The sequence below is a fragment of the Monodelphis domestica genome, chromosome 1 (assembly GCF_027887165.1).
Source record: "Monodelphis domestica isolate mMonDom1 chromosome 1, mMonDom1.pri, whole genome shotgun sequence".
NCBI lineage: Eukaryota > Metazoa > Chordata > Mammalia > Didelphimorphia > Didelphidae > Monodelphis > Monodelphis domestica.
Genome location: NC_077227.1, coordinates 749,706,744 through 749,723,582, shown reverse-complemented (window position 1 = coordinate 749,723,582; position 16,839 = coordinate 749,706,744).

The following is a 16,839-nucleotide window of genomic DNA, read 5'->3' as shown; positions in this document are numbered from 1 at the left end:
ATACAAAGAGAGAGCTTCCTGGCCTGTTGGGGCCCGAGGCCATAGCTCTAGGCTGGCCAGATTCGAGGTTAGCGAGCTTCAGAAACTTCCCAGCTGTAGGAACCTGGGCAAGTAATTGGACTTCTCTTTGCCTCAGTTTCTTCATATATCAAATGGGAATACGAGCACCCATATCTTCAGAGTGGTTATAAGGATAAACAAAATAATTGTAAAACCCTTGGCAACCTTAGCAAAATGCTATATAAATGCCAGCTGGTATTGATTGGCAGCAGCTAGGTGGCCCAGTAGATAGAGCAACTGGTCTTGGAATCAGGCTTCATAAGTTCAAATCCAGTCTAACACGTAATAGCTGTGTGACCCTGGACAAGTCACTTCACCCCATCTGCCTCAGTTTCTTCCTCTGCAAAATGAGCCAGAGAAGGAAATGGCCAGGCACATTGCCACAGAACTCCAAATGGGTCAAGGAGAGGTAGGCAGGCCTGCCTGAAAAAGAACAGAAATAAAAGTTGTGGGATACTTAGAGGTATGAGTCAGTCATGTTCCTCCACCTTAGCTTTCTGTTCTTTAGATCAAATATCCTTCAGCTCTTTCCCTCCTCATATGGATCAGTCTCAATTTCTCTCACCATGCTCCAGCTGGTAGAACTGAACCCTGTATGCCCTTGCATGAATTGGATTACTTGCCTTGGTTTGCATTGATCCTCAGTTTCCCTCCTCTGTTGAGTGTAAGGGGATTGCAAATCCTCTTGCAAATTATAGGTATAATAATCATGGCATGAAAGTTTCTGCTACTGAAAGGCACTGAGTACAAGGCTCACTGGCACTCTGGTGACCTTAAAGAAGACCATAGAAAATAGGAAGAAAGTGTGGCATTTGGATGAGTTAGGAGAGATCAGGAAGGGGTGCCATGGCATCTCAAAGGCCCCCAACTCTGTTAGCATTAAAAAATAAATGCCTTCTGTCTTATCAATCTGTGTACTGGATCCAGGGCAGAAGAGCAGTAAGGGCTAGGCAATGGGAGTTAAATGACTTATCCAGGGTCATATAGCTAGGAAGTATCTGAGGTCAAATTTGGACCCAGGACCTCCCATCTCTTGGCCAGGCTTTAAGTCCACTGAGTCCCCTAGTTTCCTCTTCTGTTAGCATTTTTTAAAAGCTGGAACACTTTTCTTTAACTAGGATTGGAAAGGTGAGCTAGGAAATGTATTTTCTGCTATATTAGGAGCAGGTCACAGTTGAACTCACTAACCTAAGCAGAAACAGCTTTGATGAAAGATCTGGTGATAGACGGTGAGTCTCTTGCAGGAGGACCAGGCTAGTTAAATCCCATAAAACTCATCATTGAAGGGCCCAATTCCCCCGCCCCCCCCCCCTTATGAAGACCCTCTATGAAGGTTTGCTTATACAAAAGGATTATAAGGAAGGTATTTGGAAATTGTCCTGAGCAGCCTTTGAGTGAGTAAAAGGAATTATCTAAATAACTTCATTACAACGTGTGGAGAACTTCGATTAATTAGACAAAAACTGGTCACTGGACAAGAGCAACTATAGTTCACAAACTTCTAGTGATTGATTGAGAGGATAAGCCATACCCATTATGGCCAGTGTAAAATGGACACGCTCGCCTTGTTCCAGAATCTCTCTGCATCAATCATGAAGAGAGGCAACCATGGGGAAACAAAACCAAACCAAAACTCAGCTCCTTTTAAAAAATTTTATTTAATTAGTTAATTTAGAATATTTCCCCATGGTTACAAGATTCATGTTCTTTCCCTCCCCTCCTCCAACCCTTCTGTAACGGATGGGCAATTCCACTGGGTTTTACATGTGTCATTGATCAGAACCTATTTCCATGTTGTTGATGTTTGCACTAGGGTGATGGTTTAGAGTCTACATCCCCAATCATATCCCCATTGACCCATGTGATCAAGCAGTTGTTTTTCTTCTGTTTCTCCTCCCACAGTTCTTTCTCATGAGTCCCTCAGAATTGTCCTGGATCATCTCATTGCTGCTAGTAGAGAAGTTCATTACAGTCAATTGTACCAGAGTGTATCAGTCTTTGTTTATAATGTTCTCCTGGTTCTGCACCTTTCACTCTGCATCAGTTCCTGGAGGTCCTCCCAGTTCACATGGAATCCCTCCACTTTATTATTACTTTGAGCACAATAGTATTCCATCACCAAAAGCTACCACAATTTGTTCAGCCATTCCCCAATTGAAAGGCATACCCTCATTTTCCAGTTTTTTGCCACCACAAAGAGCGCAGCTATGAATATTTTTGTACAAGTCTTTTTCCTTATTATCTCTTTGGGGTACAAACCCAACAGTGCTATAGCTGGAACAAAGGGCAGGCCAACTCAGCTCTTGATTACATTCTTCTCCTGCCTCCGCATGCCTCTTCCAGAGTCCAACAAGGGTAAGGAGAAAAAGTGATTTCTCTTTCCTCCTCCCTCCACAGATTGTGGTGTCTTGCAAAGGTAACATTTGATGAATTAAGCTTAATAGGATAAAACACAAATTTCCCCAACTATTCCTCTTCTAAATATTCCTATTTCTTTAAAAATGAAACAAAACTTCTCTTCTGTTTTAGAATCAATACTAAGGGTGGAGTCTAAGGAAGAAGAATGGCAAGAGCTAAACAACTGGAATTAAGTGAATTGCCCAGGGCCACAAGGTTAGGAAGTATCTGAGGCTACATTTGAACCCAAAGCTTCTGGCTCTAGATCTAGTGCTATTTAACTACTCCCCACTTATTCCTACTTATTTTGAGGCTACTTCAAGTCACCAGATTCATATTTATCCTGGAAGTAGTCTGGACCTTTCCTCATTTACTTCTCAAATCTAGTCAATTGTCAAATCTTGACCATTCTACTTTCATATTTGTCATATCCATCCTCTTCTTTCCACTTAGCTTCTATTCCAGTTCAATCAATCAATTAATTGACAAGCACTTGGTTACCAAGCCCTTACAATTTGCCAGACCCTTTGCTAGGACTGAGAAGATAAATTAAAAAGAAATGAAGATCATTCTTGCCTTCAAGTTAATCACTTCTTACTTTGACTACTGAAATAATTTCTTAATTGGCCTCTTTTCTTCTAATAGTTCTCATCTACAATTCATCCTCCTCATATATATGCCAAAATGATAATCCTAACACTCAAATCTGACCACGTACCTATGACCATAAACCTATGCTGGCTCCCTATTGTGCTGATTGCAATTCTTCAATCAGAGGCTACATGACCACTTGTCATGTGTTTTATGGGCATCCCTTTAATAGATTTGAATATATAGACAATTGCTGAATATTTCCTTTTAACTCTCAAACTCTTGTCATTCCATCTCTAGGATCATTTGAAACCCTCCACAATTTGGTTCCAATTTATAGTTCCTGTTTTATTTCACATTTCTTCCCTTCTAATCAATTGGTCAACTGTATACTGTATATATCCCCCTTTTATAATCCCTGGCTTCCTTTAAAACACCTCTCAGGTGCCAACTCCTTTGCAAGGCTTTATCTGATCTCCCCAGGTAAAGTGAGAATTCTCTCTCTCTCTCCCTCTCTCTCTCTCCCTCTCTCTCTCTCCCTCTCTCCCTCTCTCTCTCTCTCTCTCTCTCTCTCCCTCTCTCTCTCCCTCTCTCTCTCTCTCTCTCTCTCTCTCTCTCTCTCTCTCTCTCTCTCTCTCTCTCTCTCTCTCTCTAGCTTTGGAAAGTATTTTGTATTTACCTGTCTTTACAGGTACTATATCTCCTTAGGAGAACATACACTCCTTGAGGGAAGAGACTCCTTTTTTTCCTGTTTTTCTATCTCCAGTGCCTGGCACAGAGCTGAAACTGAATAATTATTTATTGATTTAAAATGAATTGAATTGCATTGAATATAGCCTAACTCCTCCTCTGTAGGTAAAGTTGTTGAACTAGGTTATTTCCAAATTCGACATCAGTGATATTATGATAATGCTTAGTTTCAGAAAAATGAAGTTACTTGTCCTAGGACAGAGATGGGATACAAATCCATGTCTCCACTCTCCTAGTGCAGTAGTCTTTGTAGTCTACCTCCATTGCCTTTCCAATTGCCCAGCTAATGTGGGATAGATCTGATACTAAAAAGAAATACTTTCTGAGCCTCATGGATGAGCTAGAGTGTCTTCTGATTTGCCCCTGCTGTTACCTACCTTTAAGCACAGCTTCCAGGACTGTAAGTCCCCTAATTTTTTCTATGGAAATTGACCCCCTTCTGAAAGGAGATCTTCCCTGCAGCCTGAATGGTTCTGGGGAAAAGATTTCCACAAGGCACCTTTGTGATGCTAAACCCGGTTCTCCCCCTGCTGGGATACTGTGAGTGAGGCCACAAAGCAGTGGGGCCTGCATATAACTATTTCCCCTACACTGTATTATCTGAATTGGCCACTCACCTTTCTCCCCTCTGTTCTCTGAATAGCTGTTCAGATCCAAGCCTAGAGAATAAAGGACTGGCTCCTTCCCACAGAGATATAACCCTGGGTTATTGGTTTCACATCCTTTACACCAGGGTCCTAGGGTATCATGGGGAAAGAATGGCAAACCATCTAAGTGCTCCCAGATCACAGGACAATTGGGATGGAAATGCTTTAAGGGAATGGCTGACCCCTCACCCTGGCCTCCTAAGAAAAGTGAATTTAGAGGCATGGGATCACTGAATCAGGAAGAACCTCAAGGCCATCTGCACCAGGATTCTACACCATGTTTCTAACCTAATACATAGTAGGCATTTTATGAATATTTGTTGAATTAAATTGAGTTCAATTTGACCAACTTGGAAAAGAGAGAATAGGTAAACATAGTGGATGGAGGAAACTCTCCTTCCATTTTCCTGTTTTGTCTATATCCCTGGTGCTTAGATACAGTGCCTAGAACATAGTAGGCATTTGATAAATGTTTATAGACTGACTGAGTTTCTTCTATTCAGTATATACATACATATTGAGTCCCCATAAGCTGAATGGATTGAAGCCAAATGACCCAAGATCTGAGCTCTGCCACTTACCAATTATGTGGCCTCAGTCAAGTCACTCCTTTCCTCTTGATTAAATGATCCCTGAAGATCTTTCTAGTTCTCAATCTATGATCTTTGATGGTAAAGACTAGCTCAGTGGCAGCAAACCTTTTAGAGATGGAGTGCCAGGATCCACCCCCACCTTCTGACCAAGTGCCATGCCCACCGCCATCAGAGATCACATGCTGTGCCCCTCCCCACATGAGTGCCAGCACTCTACCCCCTCACCCCACAGAGGGAAGGGAGAAAGCACTCCTACTGAGTTGCTGGGTGGAGGGGTGGGTGAAGTGAGGAATATCTTTAGGAGTATAGAGAGGGGGAAGGGAGTGGTCTTCTCCAGCTCTGCCTCCTATGAGCCACCCATCTTTCCTCTGTGTGCTCCCATTGAGCTGCTGGGCAGAGGGGCTGGGATGTGAAAAAATGTCCTCAGGCACAGTGAAGAGGGGGAGAGGAGCAGCTCTGTCTGAGTCCCTCTGCTTTTCTAGTAATGTACTCTGCTGGGGAGGGTGGCCCACTTGCCCACAGAGATTGCCCCGGGTGCCATCTTCGGTACCCATGCCATAGGTTCACCATCACTGGACTAGCTAATTTTCATCTCTGTATGCTCAGCACCCAGGACAGAGCCTTGACTTTCTTTCAAATCAGACCTGTGGTTTATTTCGTTTGGCACAGGGAACTCTTGGTGAAGGCATTCCATCTGTCTATGCAGGTCAGTGCTTAATCCACTGGCAACTTGCTAGTTTCAAAGTTTCCTGGGACCCTGAGAAGTTGTCACATAACTAGGTTATACAGCTAGTATGTCTCAGAGACAGGAATTGAATCTAAGACAGCGGTTCTCAACCTCTCAATTTGTAGCAATGAGAATACATAATGCATATCAGGTAGTTACATTCCGAATCACAACTATAGCAAAATTACAGTTTTGAAGTAGCCACCAAAATCATTTTTTGGTTTGGGGTCACCACAACATGAGGAAGTGTATTGCGGGGTCACGGCATTAGAAAGGTTGAGAACCACTGATCTAAGGCTTTCTGACTTGAAGGGCAGCTTTTTATTCACCATTACAGGCTTCCTCTGTGCCTTGCAACACATAGTAGGTGCTTTGAAAACTTTTTTTTTAATTGGATTGAATTTCAGATAGCTGAAAATAGCTATTATTTTTATAAAGACAACAGCTACAAATCTAACCCTTGTTTCCTCTCCCTTCTACTACATCTCCAATTGGGGGGGAAAAAACAACTCCTAACAAATATATATAGTCAAGTCAAACAAATTCTTACATTGTCTGTGTCTTAAACATATGTCTCATCCTAGATCTTCCTTCTTAGTCTTCATGTTCTTTCTCCTAAGTGGCTAGGCCTGGTTGGTTGTTGTCCCTACTCAAAGAGGACCCCAATGATATCACTGTGTCAATGTACAGTGTGTCTGACTGTAACTGATCAGACCAATATGAACTTAGAAGGTTCTACCCCAAGTGAGGCCCAAATAGCATCTATGACCATTTGAGATGGAGAGGTCTCTAAATCTGTGTGACTCCCTTCTTTGGAACTATTACAGTTCTGCTTTGAATAGCCCCTTCTTTGATGTGGGCACACCATGCTGGATGGTTCTGTATCAGCAGCTCCTACGTCTAAAGTTCTTCAGAGAGACCTTTGGAGTGTCCTTGTATTGTACGTGATCAGCTTAGCTTGTGTGAGTTCTCCATATTATGCAAATGTATGTTGGCCATTTGAACATCATGGCCAGCCCTTCAGTTGTGGTCTCTACAGCAGTCTGACTGCTCTGCAGAAAGGACTTCAGTTTCTGGTATCTTATCTTGATCTTCAGAAACTTCCCAAGACAGTTTAAATGAAAGCAACCCAGTTTCCTGGCAGGGTGCTAGAACAGTGTCCAGGTTTTGCAGGCATGCAACAAGGAGGTCAGCAAAGGGCTCTGTAGACTTTTAGCTTGGCAGGCATAGCCTATTACATCTTCTTTCCCACATTTTCCTTTAGAGTCTCCCAAATACTGAGCCAGCTAGCTCTGGCAGAACGTGTCAACCCCATCAGCTCTGGCTACATCCTTGGAAAGTATATTGGTAAGGTAAGTAAACTTATTCACTCCATTCAAAGGTTCTCCATTTGCTGTAACTAATGGTTCCACCTATGGAGCTGGCTGTTAGAGAACATCTGTTTTCTTGATGTTAATTGTCAGGTCAAATTAGCACAAGTGGCAGAGAATCGATCCATGCTCTTTTGGATCTCCATCTTGGAGACTGCATTGAGTGCACAATCATTGGGGAACAAAAAGTCATTCATCAATTGTTCATCTACAAAGTCTTGGCTTGTAGTCTGAAATTCTCAAGTTAAATCATTTACTGTCAGTTTGGTAGCTGACCTGGATGCCATTTTTGTCCTCATTGACTGAGGCCAAGGGACCAGTTCTAGCCAGAGGTTGAGAGAAAACTCTGACAGAATGAAATCAATTACCAAGGAGCAAGAATCCTGTTACATTTGATAACTATTTGTTTAATTTAATTGAACAGGAGACAAATAATGGGGAAGTGAGAAGAGGAAGAAGGAAGGCAGGAGGAAAAAGAAGAAAAACGAGAAAGACAATATCTAGCCAAAAGGAGGCACTTAATAAGTTTATTGAATTAAAACGAGGACCTTAAAAGACATGCAAACTATGATCCATTCCATGACCAACTGCAATTCTGAGGGTGGAAGCATGATAACCATCTATTCTTAGAGAAGTAATAGATGCAAGGTGTAGGATGAGACATAGGTTTTCAGTGTGGATTTGTTTTGCTTGACTATGTATATTTGTTACAAGGTTTTTTCTTTCTTTTCTCAATTAGAGATGGAGTGGAAGGGAGAGGAGACTAGGGCTAGATTCATAGTTGTTGTAATGTTAATAATAATAGCTAACATTTATATGGTTCTTTGAGGTTAGTAAAACACTTTACAAATATTATCTTATTTGATCCTCACTCTAATCCTGGACCTATGTGCTATTATTATCCAAGAAAGTGACTTGGGAGGGGCTCACACAGCTAGTAAATAGCTGAGGCCAGAATTGAACTCTGGTCTCCCTGACTCCAAGGCCAACACTCTGTCCACTGTATCATTGAGCTGCTACAATAGCAACAATAATAGTAGATTATATTTATTTTTAAGTTTTGCAAAGCACCTCATCTATTTTATCTTATTTGATAACACCTGTAACATATATTAGAAAAGAGGATCATTGAAGAACATTTATTTTTTCAAATGCACAGATGAGAACAGTGAAAGCTAGAATCATAAATCAGTAGGCCAGCTTTGAAACCATGATGTAAATAGTAGAGATATATGTATAGTTTCATATACAATCCTTTTTTTTTCTTATGTTTTCCTTATAGAAGGAAACGATCATTTTATTGGGAGTTTAATTTGTTTCTTGATCAAAAATAATGAATCAATGGGACAAAAGGAAGATGCCTCACCTATCATGGTAGATATTCCTGGGTGTTTAGTAGGCTCTATTTCCTCCTTGGCTGAGTTACTTCTGATTTGGAGAAAATCTGCCTCTGGTTCTATGGAGACCCAGGTGTAGGATTTAAATTAATGTCCAACACTCCAAGACCCAGGGCCAGGCAGAGATTTTCAATCCATAGTGATGTGGCTTTCTGAATTCTTGTGCAGTGCTCAGTCTTTATTTCCCCATCCAAACTATCCTAGAAATCTCTTCCCTTACAAAGACAAGCTCCTAGAAACAGCTAGCTACTCTTGTTGCCTTCCCTTCCCTTCCAGCTACTCATTTACTAACACCTTGCAATCAGTACTGAAACTGTTTTCTACAAAGTTACCAGTGGTCTCTTAATGATCCAGTGAGGGATGACTCATCTTTCTTCACTTTTTCTGTAGAATTTAACACTGTTGACTTCCCAGGATTCTTTTCAGGGTTTTGTTTGTTTTGTTTTGTGATACTGTTTCCTCTTGTTTTCTTACCCATATGGCTGTTCCTTCTCAGTCTCCTTTACTGGCCTATAGGGTCAGAGATTTACAACTGAAGAAGGGACCATAGAAGTCATCAACTCCATCCCCTCATTTTTGAGATGAAGCAACTGAGGTCTAGAGAAGTTAAATGACATACCTAGGATCACACAGCTTGAAAAAATATTCGAGGCAGCTAAGTGGCACAGTGGATAGAGATTTAGGATTGGAGTCTGGAGGACCTGGGTTTAAATCCAGCCTTGTACTTTCTAGCTATTTAATTCTGGGCAAATCACATAACTGTTTGCCTAGTCCTTGCCTTTTTGCCTTAGAATTATTACTAAATCAGAAAGTAGGGGTTTAAAAGGGAAGGAAAAAAGAAAGGGAGGGAGGAAGGGGAGAAGCAAGGAAGGAAAGAAGGAAGATAGAGAAAGAGAGGGGAAGAGAGAAAAAAAGAAAGGAAGGAAGGAAACATTAGAGAGTATTAAAACCCAGTTAGTTAACCAGTAAATATTTATTGCCTCTTACTTGTGAAACATTGTGGAAAGTATTGGGGATGCAGAGAAAGACAGTCCCTGCTCTCAAGGAGCTCACAGTACAATGGGGGAAACAATATATAAATAACTCTGAACAAACAGGCTATATATAGGATAAATTGGAGATAACCAACAGAGAAAAGATACTGGATTTAAGGGAAATTAGGAAAGACTTCCTGTTTAAGGTGTGATTTAACCAGGACTTGAAGAAAGCCAGATAGAGACCTTTCTGACTCCAAGTCTAGTTCTCTATCTCAGACATTCTACCAGCTTGTAATGAATATCACCTGTGTCCTACACCTAACTGTGAGCATACCCCAAGTCCTGGCATCTTTCCTCCCCATATGTATCTTCGTACTTGGCGATTTTATCAGGTTCCATAGGTTCAGTGGTGGCCTCTAAGGAGACAACTCCCAGATTCTTCTGTTTTCACTTCTGCCTATTTGGGATTTTGAACTGAACTCATCATCTCTCCCCAGTACCTCAGTCTCTGAACTTCCCTATTTCTGTAGGGGGCACCACAATACATCCAGCTACCCAGATTTGAAACCTTGGAGTCATCCTTGCCTTCTCCCCCTACATCCCCTTCTGAATTGAAATTCTCTCAGACACTTGTTGGCTGTGTGGCCCCAGATAAGTTATTAACCTCTCCTAGCCTTAGTTTCCTTCAAATCAAAATGGAGATAATAATGGCACCTAAAGCTCAGGGCTTTTATGAGAATCCAATAAGACAATATTTGTTAAGCATTTAGCATAATTCCTGATACATTGTAGGTGCTTTAAATGGTTTATTACTCTTCCCCTTCTCCCCATACCATCAGTAGCTAGATCTTGTTGATTCACCTAGGTGAGTTTTCTTACATCTACCCCTTCTCTTTACCCACATTCACCCTCCTCTTTTCTGGTGGCTCTATTACAAACAACTTCCCAATTGGTGCCTCTGCCTCAAGGTTCTCCCTTCTCCAAATCATTGTCTATAAAGCTGCTAAAGGAATATTCCTAAATCACAGGACTAATTATGTCATGCTTTTTCTCAAAAAGCTTCATAAGACCCTGATTCCCTCAGGAGCTCTGTGGCTCTCCAAGCACTTTACAAACTAATTCCAGCTCACTTCTTTAGTTTTATTTCACATCACTCCCCATCATGCAGTGGATTTATTCCTACCAAATGGTCCTACTGGCTATGCCCCTTATACAATACTTCAACATCCGCGTCTGTGCTTTTGGAACTGGCTTACTGTCCTTCATTCCTGAAACCATGCCCAGTTCATTGCATCCTTGAAAGCTCAGAGCTGGCGTTAAACCTTGCGTGAATCTTCCTTATTCCCCTTTCCCCTCATGGTTAATGATTCTTTTCCTAATTTACATTTTATTACATATAATTCTATATTTACATTTATAGTTGTTTATGACATAATTTAAAATATAAATATATTTATAATAAATATATTCACATATTGTATATATCTCATACTTGATAATATACCTATTACAAATATATTTATTGTCTTTGTATATATCTTCATGTGTATGAATGTTGGAGAGAGCAGACTATTTGAAGGGAGTGACTATTTAATTTTTGCATTTGAATCTTTAGGGCTAAGGATAATGCCTGGCCCAGAGAAGCCATGGAAGAAAATGGAAGGAAGGACTGATTGTTTGATATGTACTATGTCCCCTTATCTTGTGGTTATTTGTGTGCCTAGTCAAACTCTTCCTTTATGATGGCTAACTTCTTAAGGTTGAAAACAATTTGTTAAGACTTCTTCATAGCCTTCTTATTTCTATCATAGTGGCTAGAAGAGAATATCAAGTCTTTGAGGGCAACAATTGCTCAGTTTGGGACTTTGGGTCTCCAGGAAGAGAGTGGTGCTTTATAGACAGTAGGCACCTAATAAATATTTGTTGCAAACTATGAATATATAATGAAGGTAGGAATGAGACTAGGGAGGAGAAAGAAAATGAACTTTCCCAATGGGAAGTTTAGCCTCTTAAGTGGTGCTAGGACTTGTAGAGCCAACATAGTGGAGTGGATGTCAGTATTTTTTTTCCAAACTCTCTCAATATACCCCCTTTACAACAGCTTAAAAAACATGCCAAACAAAATTTTGGGGAGGAAAGACAAGAAAAAGATACCTTGATTTGTTATTTTAGCTCAGAGCAGCTTGAGAAGACAGAGATCTGCAGATATTGGGGTGGGGTCTGTCCAGGAGCATAGATTTATGGAAGTGACATTAGTTAGTAGTGACAGCAGTAATGGATCATGGTGGTGACAGCAGTCATAGGGAGTTGCATTAATAATTTCAAGAATTTATAAAGGAAAGCTGTGCAGATAGTTTAGAACCAGAGGGCAAAGTTGAAATCGAAAGAATTCACTGGTCACCCACTGAAAGAAACCTCAAAATGGAAACTCCTGGGAATATTGTAGCCAAAACCCAGACCTCCTAGGTTAAGGAGAAATACTGCAAGCCAGAAAGAAGAAATTAAAATACCAGGGAGCCACAGTCAGGAACACATAAGATTTATCAGCTACCACTATAAAGTAACAGAGAACTTAGAAAAGGATTTTCTAAAAGACTAGGAACTAGGATTATGACCAAGAATAAACTAATATTTTGCTAAAAGGGAAAAAATGGGTGTTTAATGAAATAGTGGATTTTCAAGCATTACTGGTGAAAAGACCAGAGATGAATAAAAATTTTAACATTCCTTCAAACACAATGCTAAATGAAAGCAAAACTGTAAATGTGTCTAAGAAATCACAAGAGAATCAACAAAGTTAAACTGTTTACAGCCCTGTATGGAGAGATGATACATGCAATGCCTAAGAACTTTATCATCACTTGAATTGTTAGTGAGAGTTTACTTAGTTGGAGGGAATGGGTATTAAGGCTACTATGTTGACATGATCTCTAAAGAAGAATGGAAGAGTGAGAAAGAGGAATACACTGTGAGGAGGAGGAAGGGAGAATAAGAATTGGGGAAATAATCTCACATAAATGAAGCATATAAGAAAGAGTTTATATAATGGAGGAGAAAATGAGAAAGTAAGATGGTGAGTGGGTAATTCTTGAACTGGTTCAGGGAGAGAAGATTATACATCCAAACAGAGTTGAGTACAAATATTCATCTTATCCAACAAGTAAGTTAGAGGGGAGGGGCTAAAAGGAAGTGAAGACAAAAAGAAAGGTAGATTAAGGGTGGTAATGGTCAGAAGAAAAACAGATTCTTAAGGAGTGGATATAATAAAAAAGAAAATAATAAATATAAGAGAATAGGATGGAGGGAAATACATAACAATCATGACTGTGAAAGTGAAGAAGATAAACTTATCTATAAAACAGAAGCAGAAAAAAAGTGGAAGTATATAACAGAATGGATTACAAATAGAACCCAATAACATGTTGTTTTTGAGAAACAAACTTGAAACAAAAAGATACACACAGAATTAAAAAAAAAAGGCTGGAGAAGAATCTATTGTGTTTCAGCTGAAGTTTAAAAAGAAACAAACAAACAGGGGTAGCAATCACCTCAAGTGAAAGCAGAAATAAAAAGACCTATCGAAGGAGACAATCAAAGAAACTACATTTCACTAAAAAGTATTATAGATAATGAATTAATGTCAGCATTGAACACATATGCACCAAATGATATAGCATCCAAATTCTTGAAGGAAAAATTAAATGAGTTATAGTAGGAATTAGCAAAAAAGATACTGGTAGGGAGATTTAAATTTTACCATATTCATGCCTAGATAAATCTAATCACAAAATAAATAGAAAAGAAATTACAGAGATGAATATAGTTTTTAAAAGTTAGATATGATAGACCTTTGGAAAATATTGAAAGGGATTAGAAGGGAATATACCTATTTCTAAGGTTTATATGGCATCCTCACAAAAATTGACCACATATTATGGCATAAAATCCTTACAAACAAAAGTAGCAGAAATACTAAATTAACCCTTTTCTGACCATAATGCAATAAAAATTACATTCCTCCTAAAGGAGGAGTGAAATCAAAGAACAAATAAAACAATAATTTCATTAAAAGGCATAAGAACGAGACATCCCAAAATTTGTGAATTGTAGTCAAAGAAGTACTTAGAGAAAAATTTACATCAATAAATACTTACATCAATAAAAGAGAGAAAGAGCAGGTAAAACTACTTGGTCACAAGACTAAAAAAATAGTAGAAAAATACGAAATTTAAAACCCTCAATTAAATATCAAAATAGAAATTCTCAAAATAAAAGGAAAGATAAATAAAATTAAGTGGAAAAATCACTTTGATTAATAAACAAAACTATGAGCTTTATGAAAACTGGGAAAAATAAGAGTTTTATGAAATAGCAACAATAATAAAAGTAGATACGTTTTGGCTAATTTGATTAAAAAAATCAAATGACCAGTATAAAAAATGAAAAGGATGAACCAACAAAGATGAAATAAAAGAAATTATTAGGAACTATTTTGGCCAGCTCTATGACAATAAAACTGATAATATAAATGAAATGAATATTTGCAAAAGTACAAATTGCCTAGATTAACAGAAGAGGAAATATAATACCTAAATAATACTATCTTAGAGAAAGAAATTGAACAATCTACAAATGAGCTCCACAAGGGGGAAACCCCCCCAGCACCATATGGATTAACAAGAATGTTGTACCAAACATTTAATAAACAATGAGTTCTTTGAAAAATTGGTAAAGGAATCCTATCAAATTCCTCCTATGACTCAAATATAGTTTTGATCCTGAAACCAAAGAGAGCAAAAACAGAGGAAGAAAACCATAGGCAAATTTCCCTAATGAATATAGATGCAGAAAATTTAAATCAAACATCAACAAGAAGATTATAATATCACACACAAAAAATCATACACAATAACCAGACTGGATTTATACTAGACATGTACAGCAGGTTCAATTTTAGGGAAATTATAAGCAGACTTACCCCTATCAATAACAAAAGTATTGAAAATCATATGATTACTTCAATATACAGAGAAAAAGCTTTTTTACAAAATATAACACCCATTCCTGGTAAAAATCCTAGAAAGCATAGTAATAAGTAGAGCTTTCCAAAAAATAAATAGAGTCTACCTAAAACCAAGAACAAACATTATCTATAAAGAGATAAACTAGAAGATTTTCCAGAAAGATCAGAGGTGAAGCAAGGATGTAAACTATCACCATTATTATTCAGTATTGTACTAGAAATGCCAGCTCTAGAAATAAGACAAGAAAAAGAGATCAAAGAACTAAACATAGATAATGGGGAAACAAAACTATAATGCTTTGCAGATGATATAATAGTATAGTCAGAGAACCCTAGAGAATTAACTAAAAAATAATAGCCCAAACAATTGCCAATTTCAGCAAAATTTTAGGATATAAAATAAGTACATAGAAATCATCAGCATTTCTATATGTTTAAAAAAAATCCAGCAGGAAGAGATAGAAAGAGAAATTCCATTTAAATTAACCACAGTATAAAATACTTAGAGAGGAAACCTGCCACAATGCATACAATTATAAAATACTCTTTATAAGATAAAAACATCTAAATATTGGAGAAATATTAATACACATGAGTAGGCTGAGCCAATATAATAAAATGGCTAACAAATTTATACTACCAAAATTAATTTACTTATTTAGTGCCATACCTATCAAACTGCCAAAGAATTTCTTTACAGAACTAGAAAAAAATAATAAAATTCATCTGGTGGAACAAAAGATCAAGAATGTCAAAGGAAGTCATAAAAAAAAAGGATAGAGGCCTAGCAATACCAGATTTTCAACTATACTACAAAACTGTAATCATTAAAACAACTTGATATTAGGTAAGAAACACAGTGATTGATCAGTGGAATAAATTAGGTACAAAATACCCTGAAACAAACAAACAAACACAATCAATTAGTGTTTGATGACTCAAAAAGTCCACCAACTGAGGCAAAAACTCACAATTTGACAACTGGTGGAAAATGGGAAAATTGTAATCTGGCAGAAACTAGGCATAGATCAACATCTCACACCATATATCTGATTCATAAATAAAGCATGATATCATGAATCAATTAGGGGGAGCATGAAAGAAATTACCTATTGGATCTATTTACATGGGAAAAGTTCATGAACAAATAAGAGATAGAGAGGTTCATGGGAGAGAGAATAGATAATTAAAAAAACAAACAAACCCTTACCTTCTGTCTTAGAATTGATAGTAAGTATTGATACTAAGGTAAAAGACCAGTAAAGGCCAGGCAGTTGGAGTTAAGTGACTTGCCCAGGGTCATACAGCTGGGAAGTGTCTAAGGACAGATTTAAAACCAAGTCCTTCTGACTCTAGTCCTGCCTCTCAATCCACTGAGTAATATAGCTGCCCCTGGACTGTGCTTACGTGGAATTAAAAAAAAATTGTTCAAATAGTTCAAGTTAGAAGAAAAGCTGGAAACTAGGGGGAAATTCGCAGCAAATTTATCTGAAAACATATAGGGAACTGAGACACATTTATAAGAACTAAAGTCATTCCTGAATTGGTAAATGGTCAAGGGATATGAGCAGTTTTTAGAGGGAGAAATAATATCATCAGTTGTCATATTAAATCACTAATTATTAGTGAAATACAAATTTAAAAACTCTGAAGTATTACCTCACACTCGTCAGATTGGCTCAGATAACAAAAAAAAATGAAAAAAGTTGGAAAGGATGTGGAAAAGTAGGTACACTAATGCACTGTTGCTAATCCAACTATTCTGGAGTCCAATTTGGAACTATGACCCAAAGCTTTAAAAATGTCTGCCCTTTGACCCAGAAATACCATTACTAGATCTAAACTCAAAGAGAGCAAAGTACAAAACTATTTATAGTAGTTTTTTATGGTACATGAATACTATTATGCTTTAAGAAATGAAGGGGATGGTTTCAGAAAAACCTGGGGAGACATATTAACTGGTGCAAAGTGAAGTGAGCAGAACCAGAAGAACAATTTACACAGTAACAGCAATATTGTAAAGATAATCAACTGTTTCACAGACTTCATAACATTGATCAATACAATCACGATTATGAAGGGCTTGTGATAAAAACCCCAAAAACCCCAAAAACCCGAATCCTATCCACTTCCATATGGAGAACTGATGGAGTCAAAGTATAGATCGAAGCATATTTTTCCTCATTCTTTTGCCTGTTTTTTTTTTATTTTTCTCTTTCAGAACATGACTAGTGTGGAAATACATTTTGCATGGCTTCCTATATATTACCTATTGTAATTCTTGTCTTCTCAATGACTGGGTGGAAA